This window comes from Scyliorhinus torazame, chromosome 1, assembly GCF_047496885.1.
Source record: "Scyliorhinus torazame isolate Kashiwa2021f chromosome 1, sScyTor2.1, whole genome shotgun sequence".
In the NCBI taxonomy this organism is placed as follows: domain Eukaryota; kingdom Metazoa; phylum Chordata; class Chondrichthyes; order Carcharhiniformes; family Scyliorhinidae; genus Scyliorhinus; species Scyliorhinus torazame.
In genome coordinates, this window is record NC_092707.1 from 298,444,372 (window position 1) to 298,455,772 (window position 11,401).

General features: G+C 43.5%; 1 pseudogene; it reads left to right on the plus strand.

Annotated features, from left to right (window-relative positions):
* Nucleotides 1–9,922, plus strand: part of LOC140421198 (non-selective voltage-gated ion channel VDAC2-like) — a 29,577-nt pseudogene extending 19,655 nt beyond the window's left edge.
* Nucleotides 9,923–11,401: the final 1,479 nt, after the last annotated feature.

Consider the following 11,401-nt stretch of genomic DNA (forward strand, 5'->3'; position numbering starts at 1 on the left):
CTTACCCGCCCATACAAAGCCCAAGATCACTTTGTTGACCCGTTTAAAAAAGGACCGAGGAATAAAGATGGGGAGACACTGGAACACAAACAGAAATCTCAGGAGGACCGTCATTTTCACTGTCTGTACCCTCCCAGCAAGTGACAGCGGGAGCGCGTCCCACCTTCGGAAATCTTCCTTCATTTGGTCTACTAGTCGGGCCAGATTAAGCTTGTGCAGCCGTTCCCATTCCCGCGCTACCTGGCTGCCTGGACACCAAAAGCTTCCCTCTACCACTCTAAAGGCAGCTCCCCCAATCGCCTCTCCTGTCCCCTTGCCTGGATTGCGAGCATCTCGCTTTTCCCCCCCCCATGTTCAATTTTTCACCCAAAAACCGGCCAAAATCCCCATAAATTCTTCCATCCCTTCCACTGGGTCTGATACAAAAGAGCAGATCATCCGCGTATAGCGAGACTCTGTGTTCCACCTCTCCCCGGGCCAGTCCCTTCCAGCCCTTTGAGACTCTCAACGCAATTGCCAGCGGTTCTAAGGCCATTGTGAACAACAGCGGGGAGAGGGGACATCCCTGCCTCGTCCCCCGGTGCAGCCTAAAATAGCCCGAATGCAACCTGTTCGTCCGAACACGCGCCACGGGTGCCTGATACAGCAGCCTGACCCAGTCAATGAAGCCCCGTCCAAATCCAAACTGCCCCAATACCTCAAACAGATAATCCCATTCCACCCAGTCAAATGCTTTCTCTGCATCCATTGCAACCACTACCTCTACGTCCCTACCCTGAGGGCATCATAATTACATTCAACAGCCTTCTTACGTTGCCCGCCAACTGCCTCCACTTAACAAATCCTGTCCGGTCCTCCTCAATCGCGTCCGGGACGCAGTCCTCAAATCTTGAGGACAATATCTTAGCCAACAGTTTTGCGTCTACATTTAGTAGGGAGATCGGTCTGTAGGACCCATATAATTCCGGTCCTTATCCCGCTTCAGGATCAATGAGATAATGGCCTGTGACATCGTCGGGGGCAGCCCCCCTCTCTCCCTTGCCTCATTAAATGTTCTCATCAGCAGTGGCCCCTGCATCCCAGAGAACTTTTTGTAAAACTCCATGGGGTACCCATCCATTCCCGGGGCTTTACCCGACTGCATGGCCTTCAGCCCGTCCACTATCTCTTCCAACCCAATCAGGGTGAAGACCAAGTCTTCATCAACCTTCGGGAACTTCAGCCCCCCAAAAAATTGCCTCATCCCCTCCGGCCCAGCTGGAGGTTCAGACTCATACAGCCTGCTGTAGAATGCCTGAATTTCCGACCCGGTTCCCATCTCTGTCCCTTACTTTCCCAATTTACCTGGCTGCCTCCCGCTTTTTGAGCTGCAGTGCAAACTTCTACTGGCCTTCTCCCCAAATTCATAGATCGCCCCCCTCGCCTTCCTCAGCTGCTCTACCACCTTCCCTGTAGTTAACAAGCCAAACATCCGCCTGTAGCCTCCGTCATTCCCTTTGAAGCCCTGCCTCTGGGGTCTCCGCATACCTCCTGTCGACCTGCAATATCTCCTTTATCAGTCGGTCCATCTCTGCTCTGTCGGTCTTCTCCCTGTGGGCACGTCTCGAGATCAGCTCCCCTCTAACCACCACCTTCAGCGCCTCCCAGACCACTTCAGCCGAAACTTCCCCCGTGTCATTGACTTCTAGATTGTTCTGAATACATTTAGTCAGCTGCCCACCCACCTCCTCATCAGCTAAAAGTCCCACATCCAGCCTCCAGTGCGGGCGCTGGCTACTCTCCTTGTCATGTGAGAGTACCTTTAAGAAATGGATGTTTAAGCAATGTACCGTTAAGAAAACAGTGATATCAGAGAATGGGTGGAGCTGAGCTCAGTTCAGCCATTTTGAAGTTTCAGTTTGAAAAAGAGCTTGGGTGTGTGTCTGTATTTTGCAGTGAGCTGGATCTGCTGTGATCTCTGCCATGAAAGGCTATCTCTGGATCATTTGGGTGATTTAAACTCATAAAGGTAATGCCTTTAACCTGATGTGTTTCTGCTTAAAGATGTTAAGTCTCTCTTGGATGTTGAAAGGAATAACTGAAGGATTATTTAGTATTGTAATATTTTCAGGGTTATCTTTGAAGTAAGGGGTGTTAAAAGATCCAATGTTTATTTAAGAGGTTAAGTTGAGTTCATGGAATAAACATTTGTTTTGTGTTTAAAAACCCACGTGTCCATAATTGCAATATCATACCTGGAGAACAAGCCGCGTGCTTCAAAAGCAACAATCCATTAAAGGGGGAGGTTGGTTGAACTCCATGATACATTTTGGGGTTCTGAAAATGCCTCGCCCAAAACAATTGGGGGCTCATCCGGGATAAAAGTCGATCTATTAGATTGGCTTTTGTGAACTTAAAGACAGTGAAGGATTATTGCTTTTTCGGTGTGGTATTTTAGTTTAAGTGGGGAGAGTGTTGTGAGCTCTTTCGGAGGCTCAGAAGTTTTTGGGGTTGGACGCGGTAACACGTGATTACGGACAGAGACATAAGAACATAAGAACTAGGAGCAGGAGTAGGCCATCTGGCCCCTCGAGCCTGCTCCGCCATTCAATGAGATCATGGCTGATCTTTTGTGGACTCAGCTCCACTTTCCGGCCCGAACACCATAACCCTTAATCCCTTTATTCTTCAAAAAACTATCTATCTTTATCTTAAAAACATTTAATGAAGGAGCCTCTACTGCTTCACTGGGCAAGGAATTCCATAGATTCACAACCCTTTGGGTGAAGAAGTTCCTCCTAAACTCAGTCCTAAATCTACTTCCCCTTATATTGAGGCTATGCCCCCTAGTTCTGCTTTCACCCGCCAGTGGAAACAACCTGCCCGCATCTATCCTATCTATTCCCTTCATAATCTTATATGTTTCTATAAGATCCCCTCTCATCCTTCTAAATTCCAACGAGTACAGTCCCAGTCTACTCAACCTCTCCTCGTAATCCAACCCCTTCAGCTCTGGGATTAACCTAGTGAATCTCCTCTGCACACCCTCCAGTGCCAGTACGTCCTTTCTCAAGTAAGGAGACCAAAACTGAACACAATACTCCAGGTGTGGCCTCACTAACACCTTATACAATTGCAGCATAACCTCCCTAGTCTTAAACTCCATCCCTCTAGCAATGAAGGACAAAATTCCATTTGCCTTCTTAATCACCTGTTGCACCTGAAAACCAACTTTCTGCGACTCATGCACTAGCACACCCAGATCTCTCTGCACAGCAGCATGTTTTAATTTTTTATCATTTAAATAATAATCCCTTTTGCCGTTATTCTTACCAAAATGGATAACCTCACATTTGTCAACGTTGTATTCCATCTGCCAGACCCTAGCCCATTCACTTAGCCTGTCCAAATCCCTCTGCAGACTTCCAGTATCCTCTGCACCTTTTGCTTTACCACTTATCTTAGTGTCGTCTGAAAACTTGGACACATTGCCCTTGGTCCCCAACTCCAAATCGTCTATGTAAATTGTGAACAGTTGTGGGCCCAACACTGATCCCTGAGGGACACCACTAGCTACTGATTGCCAACCAGAGAAACACCCATTAATCCCCACTCTTTGCTTTCTATTAATTAACCAATCCTCTATCCATGCTCCTACTTTCCCCTTAATGCCATGCATCTTTATCTTATGCAACAACCTTTTGTGTGGCACCTTGTCAAAGGCTTTCTGGAAATCAAGATATACCACATCCATTGGCTCCCCGTTGTCTACCGCACTGTTAATGTCCTCAAACAATTCCACTAAATTAGTTAGGCATGACCTGCCCTTTATGAACCCATGCTGCGTCTGTCCAATGGGACAATTTCCATCCAGATGCCTCGCTATTTCTTCCTTTGATGATAGATTCCAGCATCTTCCCTACTACCGAAGTTAAGCTCACTGGCCTATAATTACCCACTTTCTGCCTACCTCCTTTTTTAAACAGTGGTGTCACGTTTGCTAATTTCCAATCCGCCGGGACCACCCCAGAGTCTAGTGAATTTTGGTAAATTATCACTAGTGCATTTGCAATTTCCCTAGCCATCTCTTTTAGCACTCTGTGATACATTCCATCAGGGCCAGGAGACTTGTCTACCTTTAGCCCCATTAGCTTGCCCATCACTACCTCCTTGGTGATATCAATCCTCTCAAGGTCCTCACCTGTCATAGCCTCATTTCCATCAGTCACTGGCATGTTATTTGTGTCTTCCACTGTGAAGACCGACCCAAAAAACCTGTTCAGTTCCTCAGCCATTTCCTCATCTCCCATTATTAAATCTCCCTTCTCATCCTCTAAAGGACCAATATTTACCTTAGCCACTCTTTTTTGTTTTATGTATTTGTAGAAACTTTTACTATCTGTTTTTATATTCTGAGCAAGTTTACTCTCATAATCTATCTTACTCTTCTTTATAGCTTTTTTAGTAGCTTTCTGTTGCCCCCTAAAGATTTCCCAGTCCTCTAGTCTCCCACTGATCTTTGCTACTTTGTATGTTTTTTCCTTTAATTTGATACTCTCCCTTATTTCCTTAGATATCCACGGTCGATTTTCCCTCTTTTTACCGTCCTTCCTTTTTGTTGGTATAAACCTTTGCTGGGCACTGTGAAAAATCACTTGGAAGGTTCTCCACTGTTCCTCAACTGTTTCACCATAAAGTCTTTGCTCCCAGTCTACCTTAGCTAGTTCTTCTCTCATCCCATTGTAATCTCCTTTGTTTAAGCACAAAACACTAGTGCTTGATTTTACCTTCTCACCCTCTATCTGTATTTTAAATTCCACCATATTGTGATCGCTCCTTCCGAGAGGATCCCTAACTATGAGATCCTGAATCAATCCTGTCTCATTACACAGGACCAGATCTAGGACCGCTTGTTCCCTCGTAGGTTCCATTACATACTGTTCGAGGAAACTATTGCGGATACATTCTATAAACTCCTCCTCAAGGCTGCCTTGACCGACCTGGTTAAACCAATCAACATGTAGATTAAAATCCCCCATGATAACTGCTGTACCATTTCTACATGCATCTGTTATTTCTTTGTTTATTGCCTGCCCCACCATAATGTTACTATTTGGTGGCCTATAGACTACTCCTATCAGTGACTTTTTTGCCTTACTATTCCTGATTTCCATCCAAATGGATTCAACCTTATCCTCCATAGCACCGATGTCATCCCTTACTGTTGCCCGGATGTCATCCTTAAATAACAGAGCTACACCACCTCCCTTACCATCCACTCTGTCCTTCCGAAAAGTTTGATACCCTCGGATTTTTAACTCCCAGTCGTGACCATCCTTTAACCATGTTTCAGTAATGGCCACTAAATCATAGTCATTCACGATGATTTGCGCCATCAACTCATTTACCTTATTCCGAATACTACGAGCATTCAGGTAAAGTACACTTATGTTGGCTTTTTTACCTCTGTTCTGAATCTTAACACCTCGATCAGTAACCTCTCCTAAGTTATATTTCCTCCTAACCTTTCTCCTAATTTTCCTTGTCGTCGAACCCACATCTTCCTGTAACAACCTGCCGCATCGCTTACCATTAATGTTTTCACTTCCCGTTTTATTTCTTTTAGTATTCCTGGTCCTATTCACTGAGCTCCCCTCAGTCACTGTACCTTGTACTGTCACCCTTTTTGATTTTTGACTATGGCTTCTCTGCCTTACACTTTCCCCCTTACTGTCTTTTATTTCTGTCCCTGTTTTACTACCTTCCAACTTCCTGCATTGGTTCCCATCTAAAGACAGACTGTTAGGTTTGGCAAAAGCATTGCAGTTAACACTGGCTAGCAAAATACAAAAAGATGAGGTACTTAACGCGGTATCTGTGCATTTACATTTGCCTGTGATACATTCTGACTCATTAGATATGGCAAAGCTCCAGTTGCAGATCAAGCAATTTGAACATGAAAAACAATTAAAGCAACTTGAACATGAAAAAGAATTAAAGTGGCTTGAATATGCAATGTAAGAAAAAGAAAGAGATAGCGAAAGAGAGGAAAAAGAAAAGGAGAGAGAAGAAAGATACAAAGAAAGATAGAGAGGAAAGGGAAAAAGAGAGTTTGAACTTCGGAAAATGGCTCTGAAACATGAAAATCAATTAAAATTGGCAGACGCAAAGGGACACGTAGAGTTGGAGGAGATGGACGAGGATAATGAGACAGAGCGTCATAGTCGAAGACTTGGTAGGGATCTATTTAAATATGTCCAAACATTGCCACGGTTTGACGAGAAAGAGGTAGAAGCTTTTTTCATTTCATTTGAGAAGGTAGCTAAACAAATGCAATGGCCACAGGACATGTGGGTATTACTTTTTCAAACAAAGCTGATTCAAACAAAAACTAGGTAGGGCTAGTGAAGTGTTTGCATCGCTACTGGAGGAGGTATCTGGAACGTATGAGGAGGTGAAGAAATCCATCTTAAGTGCATATGAGCTAGTGCCTGAAGCTTACAGATAAAGGTTTAGAAATTTAAGGAAAGAATTTGGTCAAACATACATGGAGTTTGAAAGGCTCAAACAGATTAATTTTGATAGATGGATAAGGGCTTTGAAAATAGACCAAACGTATGAAGCTCTCAGAGAAATTATACTTTTGGAAGAGTTTAAAAATTCAATTCCTGATGTAGTGAGAACTCATGTGGAAGAACAGAGGGTTAAAACTGCGAGATTAGCAGCAGAAATGGCAGATGATTATGAATTAGTTCATAAATCTGAGATGGTTTCCAACATCAGTTTCAGCCGTTGAGGAATAGAAACTGGGGACATGAGAAATACTCAATTGGTAAAGGTAAAGATGATCTGATGGGAGACAATAAAGAGAGTGTACCTCAGATTAAAAAAGAAATCCAGGAGGGTGGAAAAGGGATGAAAAGTTTCAAATGTTTTCACTGTAATAAACAAGGCCATGTAAAGTCACAGTGTTGGTGGTTGAATAAAAGCACTGGGAAGGCTGATGTGGTAACACAGGATAAGACAGTGGGATTTGTTAGAGTGGTAAAGGAAAGCCCAAGGGAAGTGAAGGAGGTGCAAACGATTGTACAGCCTGTTCAAGAAGTAATTGTTAAGAAGGTGCCAGATGTCTTTAAATAATTTACTTGTGTGGGTAAAGTTTACTCATGTGTATCAGGAGGAGCAGGTAAAGAAATCACAATTTTAAGAGATACGGGGGCTAGTCAATCTTTAATGGTAAGAGATGAGTTATGTAGTTTGGGAAGAATGTTGCGAGAAAAGGTGGTGATATGTGGAATTCAGGGTGAGAGAAGTAGTGTTCCATTACATAAGGTAAGGTTGGAAAGTCCAGTGAAGAGTGGTGAAGTGGTAGTAGGAGTAATAGATAAACTATCTTGTCCAGGAATACAGTTTATCTTGGGTAATGATACAGCTGGATCACAGGTGGGTGTGATGCCTACTGTGGTTGATAAGCCAGTGGAAAATCAGACAACTGAAGGGTTGAAGGACGAATATGCTGGGATTTTTCCGGATTGTGTAGTAACAAGGTCGCAAAGTCACAGGTTAAGACAAGAGGAGAAATCAAAGAGTGAAGATGAAGTTGAAGTGCAATTATCAGAAACGATTTTTGGTCAGATGGTTGAAAAAGAACAAGAACAGGTGGCGGATGAGGCGGATATTTTTTAGTTCAGGAAAATTGGTGGAGTTACAACAGAAAGATGTAGACATAAAACAGATATATCAGAAAGCATATACGGAAGAGGAATCTGAGAGTATACCAGAGTGTTATTACCGTAAAAGTGAAGTCTTGATCAGAAAATGGAGGCCTGTACATATGCAGGCGGATGAAAAGTGGGCAGATGTTCATTAAGTAGTATTGCCGGTAAGGTATAGAAAGGAGGTGTTGCAAGTTGCATATGAAGTACCAGTGGGAGGTCATTTGGGAATAAGGAAAACTCAAGCTAAAATCCAGAAACATTTTTATTGACCTGGACTACATAAAGATGTAGTTAAATTGTGTTAATCATGTCACACATGTCAAGTGATAGGGAAACCTCAAGCAGTGATAAAACCAGCACCCTTAATACCCATTCCAGCATTTGAGGAACCTTTTACGAGGGTCCTAATTGATTGTGTAGGACCACTTCCTAAAACAAAAAGTGGGAATCAATATCTTTTGACTATAATGGATGTGTCTACTAGGTTTCCAGAGGCCATTCCAGTACGTAATATTACAGCTAAAAGGGTTGTGGAGGAGTTACTTAAATTCTTTACTAGATCTGGACTACCCACAGAAATTCAATCGGATCAAGGAAAGTATTTTACTTCAAAGTTATTCAAAGAAGTTATGGATAGCTTAAATCCACTGCGTACCATCCAGAATTGCAGGGAGCGTTAGAAAGGTGGCATCAGACATTAAAGACAATGTTGAGGGCGTAGAGTCAAGATTATCCAGAGGACTGGAATAAAGGAATCCCATTTGTACTGTTTGCAATTAGGGATGCACCTAATGAGTCTACCAAATTTAGTCCTTTTGAACTAATTTTTGGTCATGAGGTAAGAGGACCAGTTAAATTGATTAAGGAAAAATTGGTGGATGAGAAATCTGAAATTACACTATTGGATTACGTGTCAAATTTTAGGGAACGATTAAATAGAGCAGGTGAATTGGCTAGACAACATTTGAAAGTTGCACAAAACGTGATGAAACGGGTAGCGGACAAGAAATCCAAAGCTCATAGTTTTGCCAGTGGAGATAAAGTTTTTGTGTTGTTACCAGTGGTAGGTGAGCCTTTAAAAGCTAGGTTTTGTGGACCGTATCAGATTGAAAGGAAATTAAGTGAGGTGAATTATGTGGTAAAAACACCAGATAGAAGGAAAACTCACCGAGTGTGTCATGTGAATATGCTTAAAAGGGCCGCGCGGGTGCACTGCTGCCTCCTCCGCGCACGCGCAGTGCTGCCGCCTCTCTCCTTCATCGTGCCCTCTTGGATCGAATCGGCGGCGGACATCGAGGCTGCAGAACGTCTGTGCCACCGTCATACACAGACCTGGGCAAATCCAGCAAGGACCTCTTCAACAAAGGATATGGGTTTGGTTTGGTGAAGCTGTAACTAAAGATCAAGTCGTCGAGTGGGGTGGAGTTTATCATCTCTGGGACTACGAACACCGACACAGGCAAAGCAACGGGCAGCCTTGACACCAAATACAAGCTGAAAGAGTATGGCCTCATCTTCTCCGAGAAATGGAATACTGACAATGTTCTGGCCAGCGAGATCACCATTGAAGATCAGCTTGTCAAAGGATTGAAGCTGACTTTTGACACAACATTTGTACCAAATACAGGCAAGAAGAGTGGCAAGCTGAAGACTGCCTACAAGCGAGACTATGTTAACTTGGGCTGCGATATCGATTTTGACTTTGCTGGCCCCACCATCCACGGCATGGCAGTGTTGGGCTACGAGGGCTGGCTTGTCGGGCACCAGATCGCCTTTGACACAGCCAAATCCAAGCTGGCGCAAAACAACTTCTCTCTGGGCTAAAAGGCTGGGGATTTCCAGCTGCATACCCATGTTAATGACGGTGCGGAGTTCGGAGGCTCGATTTACCAGAAGGTAAACGACAGGGTGGAAACGGCCGTCAACCTGGCCTGGACGGCTGGCAGCAACAACACTCGCTTTGGGACTGCCGCCAAGTACCAGATCGACAATGGCAGCTACGTATCGACCAAGGTGAATAACTCCAGCCTAATCGGACAGGGATACACTCATATCCTCAGACCAGGTGTGATGTTGACGCTGTCGGGACTAATTGACGGGAAGAACTTTCACTCTGGGGGGCACAAGGTTGGCGTGGGCTTCGAGCTTGAAGCTTAGTACCGCGGGCGGGAATGCTGAACGACTTTTGGGTTAGCTGCTAATATACAAAATGGTGATGATAAAATGCCCCCTCTCCTCCCAGACTGGGCACAGGAGAATTATGAGAATATTTGGCCTTAAATTATCAATCATGATCCCAATGGCAGGCCTCTCCTGCTGAGAGATGAGCAAGCTTGGATCTGAGACCTGAGGACTGGGTTGGTTTGCCAATCAGCACTACATGGAGGTTGTGTCATTGCCAGAGATTAATGTTCCAAACTATTTCCCGAAGAACCAAGCTTCCAATCATGTATTTACAATCACACGTTTACATTTTCCTTTCTGTGTGACCTCATGTGGTAGAGACTTCCATTGTCATTTTTAAATCACTTGGCTGTATCAGGCATCTAATGAAAATAAAAAGAAATGACTGAAAAAAAAAATGAATATGCTTAAAAGGTACTTTGAAAGGGAAGGAGAGAAAAAGGAGGTTTTAATGATTCTAACTCAAAGTGACGAACCAAATCCAGATGATTGTGAATTTGACATACCTGAAATGAAATTGGAAAATGCGGATGTTCTTAAAAATTGGGATGAATTGTTAAGTTACCTTCCAGAGGAAAATGAACTGACCTGAAAGAGTTATTGATATCACGTGGGCAAGTTTGTAGAGATAAATTGGGAAGAACTAAAATGGCTATACATGATGTAGATGTGGGAAATGTTGTTCCTATCAAACAACATCTATATAGACTTAATCCTTTAAAATTGGCACAGGTTAACAGAAAGATTGAGAGTATGCTGAAGAATGGCATAATTGAAGTGGGTTGCAGCCAATGGAGCTCACCCATAGTGATGGTACCTAAATCAGATTGTACCCAACAGTTGTGTGTGGACTATCGAAAGGTGAATGCAGTTACAAGAATGGACTCTTACCCTATCCCACGTTCGAAGAATTGCATTGAGAAAGTGGGACAATCTGCTTTTATTTTCAACTTCCAGACATGGAAAGAACATTGTAAACATGGAGTTCTTCGATCAACTTCAGGAGGCGGGTTTGGTGATGAACCTAGCCGAAAGTGAATTTGGAGAAGCCCGAATCACTTTCCTTGCGGAGTTTCCGATACCCTCAAGACAAAGGGAAATAAAGCGATTTCATAGCATGCGTGGATTTGATCGAACATTTGTGCAAAAGTTTTGTGGCCTGATTACTCCACTGACGGACTTGCTAAAGAAAGGTCAAAAATTTCAATGGACAGTGGACTTTCAACAGGCATTTGACTGCCTGAAAGCTGTGGTAACCAATGTTCCTGTATTGGAGAATTGCAAGGGGCTCTGTGGTCAGATTGAACGAAAGTATCTGACTTTAAAGAGAAATGCCGAGGAGTAGAGGAATGGATGGACCGTGCAGAGACTTTGTTCAAAGGGACTGTCAATTGAGAAGGTTTTCGGTTGGAGGAAGAAGAACAAAGAAAAATGGCCTGTTTGAGTGTGGGTTTTTTTGTGAAATGAGAAAGTATTTTTTACTGTGTGCATTTCTTAGTCGATGGTGCAAAAATGAAACC